The sequence below is a fragment of the Charadrius vociferus genome, unplaced genomic scaffold, assembly GCF_000708025.1.
Source record: "Charadrius vociferus isolate BGI_N301 unplaced genomic scaffold, ASM70802v2 scaffold455, whole genome shotgun sequence".
Taxonomy (NCBI): domain Eukaryota; kingdom Metazoa; phylum Chordata; class Aves; order Charadriiformes; family Charadriidae; genus Charadrius; species Charadrius vociferus.
In genome coordinates, this window is record NW_009648550.1 from 2,326,435 (window position 1) to 2,332,139 (window position 5,705).

Below are 5,705 nucleotides of genomic sequence, written 5' to 3' on the forward strand. Positions count from 1 at the left end.
GGCGGGGGGGGGAGGGAAGAGGGAGCGCTTGCCTTCAGTCACATGTGTGCAGTGGCGTTTCTCAGCCGCGTAATTCCGACAGCTTCATCCCTTACAGGAAGAAAAAAAAAAAAAAAAGCCTAAAAAATGTATTTTTAAGTCTATGCTAACAGCTGGTACCGGCACAGACAAAGCATCCCCCTTCGCACGCGTGGAAAGGGCCACCGCCATGACAGAAGCGATGGGTGAGACCCGCACCCACAGCAGTGCCAGTTTTCAGAGCAGCCCATGCTGTGGTAACGCAGCTCGCAGCAACGCGCAGGGCCCAGAATCGAAGTTTTGGAAGAAAAGGGTTCCCTCACCTCACGAAATAACAGTCAGGTTATTCTGCGGCATCTCTTTTAGCCACGCAAACCCCTTTACCACAGCAGGGCACAGAGTTAACACCTATACCGCAAAGTGTGTTCTGTTGCACGTTCTTATGCTTTCCACAGCTGTACAAAAGGCTCACAAGCTAAACTACAGTCAAAGCTGTTTTGCGAAGCTTCTCAGTGGAAGAAACATGCTTAATTAGTCCTTACAAACACTACAATTTAAGACAGACCACTTGCCAGGCATTGTGGAGTCTGTAAATCTTAGCATTCCATACTAAAAACCAGCTACACATTTCCTCTCTACTAAGAATAATAATAAAAAAATAATTACATTTCAGTGTTTGCATGGGAATAGGGGAAAAGGACACAAAAGCGTGCAAGAAGTCAAGCTGTGTGAAACAGCGGGGACTTTGGGGAGGAGGGGAAGCTTGAAAGTGTCTCAGAACAAAATCTTTCAGGCTGGGAAAGGGAAGGGAGACGGGAGGGCAAGTGCTCCCCAGGCCAGGGTGTGTCTCATTCCCAGACAAAGCCAGACTTTTCTAGCTCTTGCCTAATGGCAAAAGCAGTTACACCGGTATAGCTCTTACTTACAAGACTGGCATTTCTTTGGTGTAAGTTCAATCTTCTTCCAGATGAAGGGAAAAATTTACTACAGAATACACCACTATAAGTACGTGCAACTTTTCCATATGTCAGAAAAACATTCTCTAGACAGATTTGGAAAATTTACATTTATGTAACACTTAATGCTCAGCTTTTGTTCTTATATTGATTGTAACAGGCCTCGTTAAGATTTACTGCCATTCAGTACACCAAGTATGTGACAGCCACTGATCATTACTTGGTGCAGCTTTCAGTCAGCTGCATTGGTGTAGCTGACCAGCTGAAAAGTCTTTTACATTCCTTAAGAGGCAGCCTCATGCATCTGAGGACCTGTCAGTCTGCTTATTTAACACCTGCAAAACAACTCACCTCTAAGAAAGATTAAGAGAAGCACCCTTAATGGGGTTTTGCACAACTAGGGTTCAACCCAAATCAAGTCCTTATTTTAAACAGGGGCCACTGAAGACACACAATCATGAGTTTTCTTTGCAGAAGATGGCAACTGTTAAGATACACCTCTGAGAACTATCATATACACTTATTTTTAGCTGTCTGCAATACAGGAACATACCTCAGGATATGTGCATCGTATCATTATACATAAATAAGTCAGTATCTGTACAAAAGGCCGTGTTGCATTAGTGGTTTCACCAACCATGGTTTGAGAGCCACATTAAACAGTTTACAGTTGGGTTCCACATAAGCCTTCCCAGCTACGTTAGTGGCTTTTCTGCATTACATGGCCTGATCCCCTCAAGGTTTTATGCATTGGGCATATTTCTGCCTCAGTGAAAGCTCAGTAAAAAGAAAACACACAAAAAGGTACACACAACCCAAGCATATTGCTGCTTCAGGACACCTGCCACTCACAAACTCTCCCCTCTGCAAGACTTATATGCGTGCTCTTTAGCTCTTCAAACCAAGTGCTTAAAACTAAGTATGACCTCTACTACTCGAGATTAAATGGAGTACTTCTCCAGATATGCAGAACAGCAAGAAACCACAGCAGAATATTGTGGAGCAAGTTCTTATCTATCATGGTGAACAGCTACAGAAGGTATAGGAGATACACAAGCCAGAGCTGCCATGAAAAACTATTTTCTGCTTAAACTATGAAAAAAATCTGCGACCTCTCCAGGAATAAAATCAATGACCTTGGTGGAAAAATGCCACTCCAGAACACACTGGGGTTGCATTCCCTCAGACGCAGGGCTCCTTTTTGCACAGAATGGCGGCCTGGGGTGTTAGAAACAGCAGCACAATTTGTGATCCACACTGATAAAAAGCAAGTCAATTTGGGGGGGCTTTGCCTGAAGAAGATAAGCAAGACTTGCCCCATCAGCTCTTACATATCTGATTTAAAACAAGACCAGGAAAGCAACGCATCCGAATCTCTGCATTATAAGATTCAGAGAAAGCAAAGCAGCACTTTTTCATTGTGGCATTGCACCTGCCAGTAGCTCATCTCTCCCCATTATCACAAAGTGACAAAACTATAGATGTTACAGTTCCCTGTTCTTCATCAAAACAAAGAAATTTGTTAGGGTGGGTTGCAGACAGAGCAAGTCATCAAGTGTCACAACATGGAGCAGCAGGGAGCTCTAATTTTTTTGTTGGTTTCAGAACCAAGACAGACAACTCATTCCTAAGTCACTTAAAATTTCTTGGAGTGAAATTAAGAGACTATATCATTCCCTCTGGCATGTAATCCCAAAAGTACAATTAAAGATACCACAGCTCCTGATGCTTTGTACCTGTGTGAAAACGTCAGCTTTGTCAGATAAAAACATTTCTGGCCCTCTTGACTTGGCGTAATGCTGCAACTGCCCAGCTTCACTTTCCAAAGCAATTCTTTCAGTGGCTCCATTTAAGATGGGTCATTACAGAAGCTAATTATCTAGGGCAGTAGAGACAAAAATCACTATTTCAAACATGAAAAAGCAGCTACAGCAATAGGGCCGAGCTTGCTCTCTCAAGCACTATTAACCTACCTGCTCTCTGATCATAGCTGACATCACCTGAGAGTCAAGTATCTCCTGCCACAGTCCAGCCCACCGCTACTGATGGCTCTCGGGTGAACCCGGGATGTCTGGAGCTGGCCTGCCTTCCCTCCAGGAAGGTTCAGACTAGCACATGCTTACTCAATTCTTGGCTCCCATCAAGCTTCTCTCCTCAGGTAAGAGCAGCTGGTTTGTGCTCCTCCCAGACAATTGTCAAGCATATTTTTTTTTCCACCCCTTCCCACAGGGCCTAAAACTTGTTACCAGTGCAGAAAGTCAGGCTGACTGTACAGGTTCTGCCACAGGAACATAAGAGTGGGAAAAATCCCACTTCATCATCTGACAAACTGAAAAATCCCCTAGCACTCCAATACTTGATTTACTAAGACCACCACCTATCACACAAATCATTAATACTTCTGTTACTGCAAGCAAGAAAATACCTTTACAGGAAAGAACGGGATTCTTTTGGCTCCTAAATCATTGATTTTCACAGATTGAAATGCAAGCATCCTACTGGTAATGTGCCAGCTAAAAAAAAAAATAAAAAAATCTAAAGCTAGTATTTTAGTAAGCAGAGCATTCATCTGTTCTACTACAAAAAGAAGCCTTACACAAACTGTTCTACAATAAAAGAAGCTAAACCTTGGAAAACCACTTAGATTGGCGAGGTCATTTTCTGAGAACACTTTGAGAAATGGAAACATCTGAGCTTCTGTTTAAGGACTTTAACACTTGCCTACATAATTTCATTATATATCCAGGACACGTAATGAACGAGCTATCAGTTAACTAAGTTAAATCATAGTAGGCAAGGACATTAGAATTCTTACGAAGAAATAACAGAATACAGTCCCCTCAAAGAAGAGGAAAAGATTGCTAAGGAAAACTTTTTCAATCTTACCTGATGAAAAACAGAAAAGACAACTACAAAGAAATGGGCCAGTCATTTCTTTCTTCTTTAATATTTTAACGTAGAATAAAAAAATAAATGAGCAAGCAATTTTTACTGTACATTCACATTTCTCCTCTCCCCAGTGTTTTGGTTTTTCTTTCAGGAGGTTCAGAGCCCACTTGCCATCAGGTGGGAAGTTGATTTTCTTAAGTCTACATACAAATTGGTGAACATCAGAAGGGACACCTCTTTGATTTTCAAAGGCTGTACCTCACAGCAGAAAAACGAGCAGATCTTGTGAGTCCCTGGGAAACGTTCTGAAGTCTAAAAGAGACCAGTGAACCCACCTATGTAACATAATCAATAGAGGAATTCTGACATTCTTAATGAAGGTGTTTTAGGGGGAAGATTTATCACATGAATAGTTTATTCTAAAACAAGTATTTTAATCTTCATGTTTTAATTATCTATTTTAGAATTCAGTGTTAACAAACCCAGATTATAAACAATGATGTTATTATCATGTTCTTTGTTTTGTCCTCCTTCTGCTCAGATATTTTAGCAAGTCTGAAGCCTATGACAGATATTGATGTACTTATCTGAAACAGTGCCAATCATGTTAAAGGTGATACTTCCAAGTCCTTATGTTTTGCTCAACACAAACCAAGGGTGCCTCTCAACCAAGTATACAGCATAATTCCTTCTCCCAGGAAATAATTGTTAAATACTTGCTTCTCGACTTTACATTTTTATTTTGAGATGACAGTGAGAAGAATCTTAAGCACTGAAATGTAATCTGTTCTTCAGTCTATACAATTCCATGTTCTTAGATTCTCATCTCACCTTTGCTACACAAGGTAAGAGCACTGTTTTTTTTCTGTTTTTATTTTAAGTTTTTAATCAATTTGAATATTTCAATTTGAAGTTCTACATCACCTTTAAGCATAAATAGTATCTGTTTTAAAAATATGGTTCACTACCATCCACCTGCAGATTCTTTCGAAGACATCTACAGATTCTAGCAAAGGTCGCTTGTATTTCCACGAACTATCACACCTTTTTTCCTGAAAGAGATGGAAAATACTCTGTAACCAACTGATCATATCAAGGCATGAAATTCAAAACCATTTCTTAAAAAAAATTTCATCAATGAATCTTAATTTCTTCTAGTGTTGTGAATCATTCCTAGAAGATTGCCACTGATGGCATTAAGTTATCATTGGTGCATTGTATTTCCATTTGCCAGTCCCATTGTGTAACTGCTCTTGATTTTACGATCAGATACCTTCCTGTTCTATTAGCTTCTTAAGGAAGAAAAAATATACACAACAGTTTTGGTAAAAGTTTAGGCATAAGTCTATTGACAGCCAAGTACATGACGGGAAACTAGTTCTAGACAAGAGCTTTGAACATTCCATTGATTCACTGAGAACTCTCCGCTAATTGACTCCAAACTTTCAAGAGCTGCTTATTTTTTTCTTCCCTTCCCTGCTTTTTTTTTTTTCCCCTTTCCCCTTTTAAAAAAAATGGTGGCAAAGTAGAAAAGAGGGAACGCTCATGTAGATGGTGTAGATTAAAAAATAAGTTTGTTTTGGAGAAAGTAGTCTGTCTAGGATGCCTGAAACTGTCAAAGTATTTGAACCAGTTTTACAATATTAAGCTCTTTACAACTGCAGCACGTGAACGGGCAGTTGCTAACTCACAACATGCTGCAACATAACTGGCAAGCAGTATTTGTACACAACTGAAGGGTTAACTGTACAATATAAGAACCAGATTGATACAATTCTTTACAACTGTTGTAAAGAAAGTGCTGCACTGAGTCATCTTAAGTTGTTCATACGGCCTTACCTG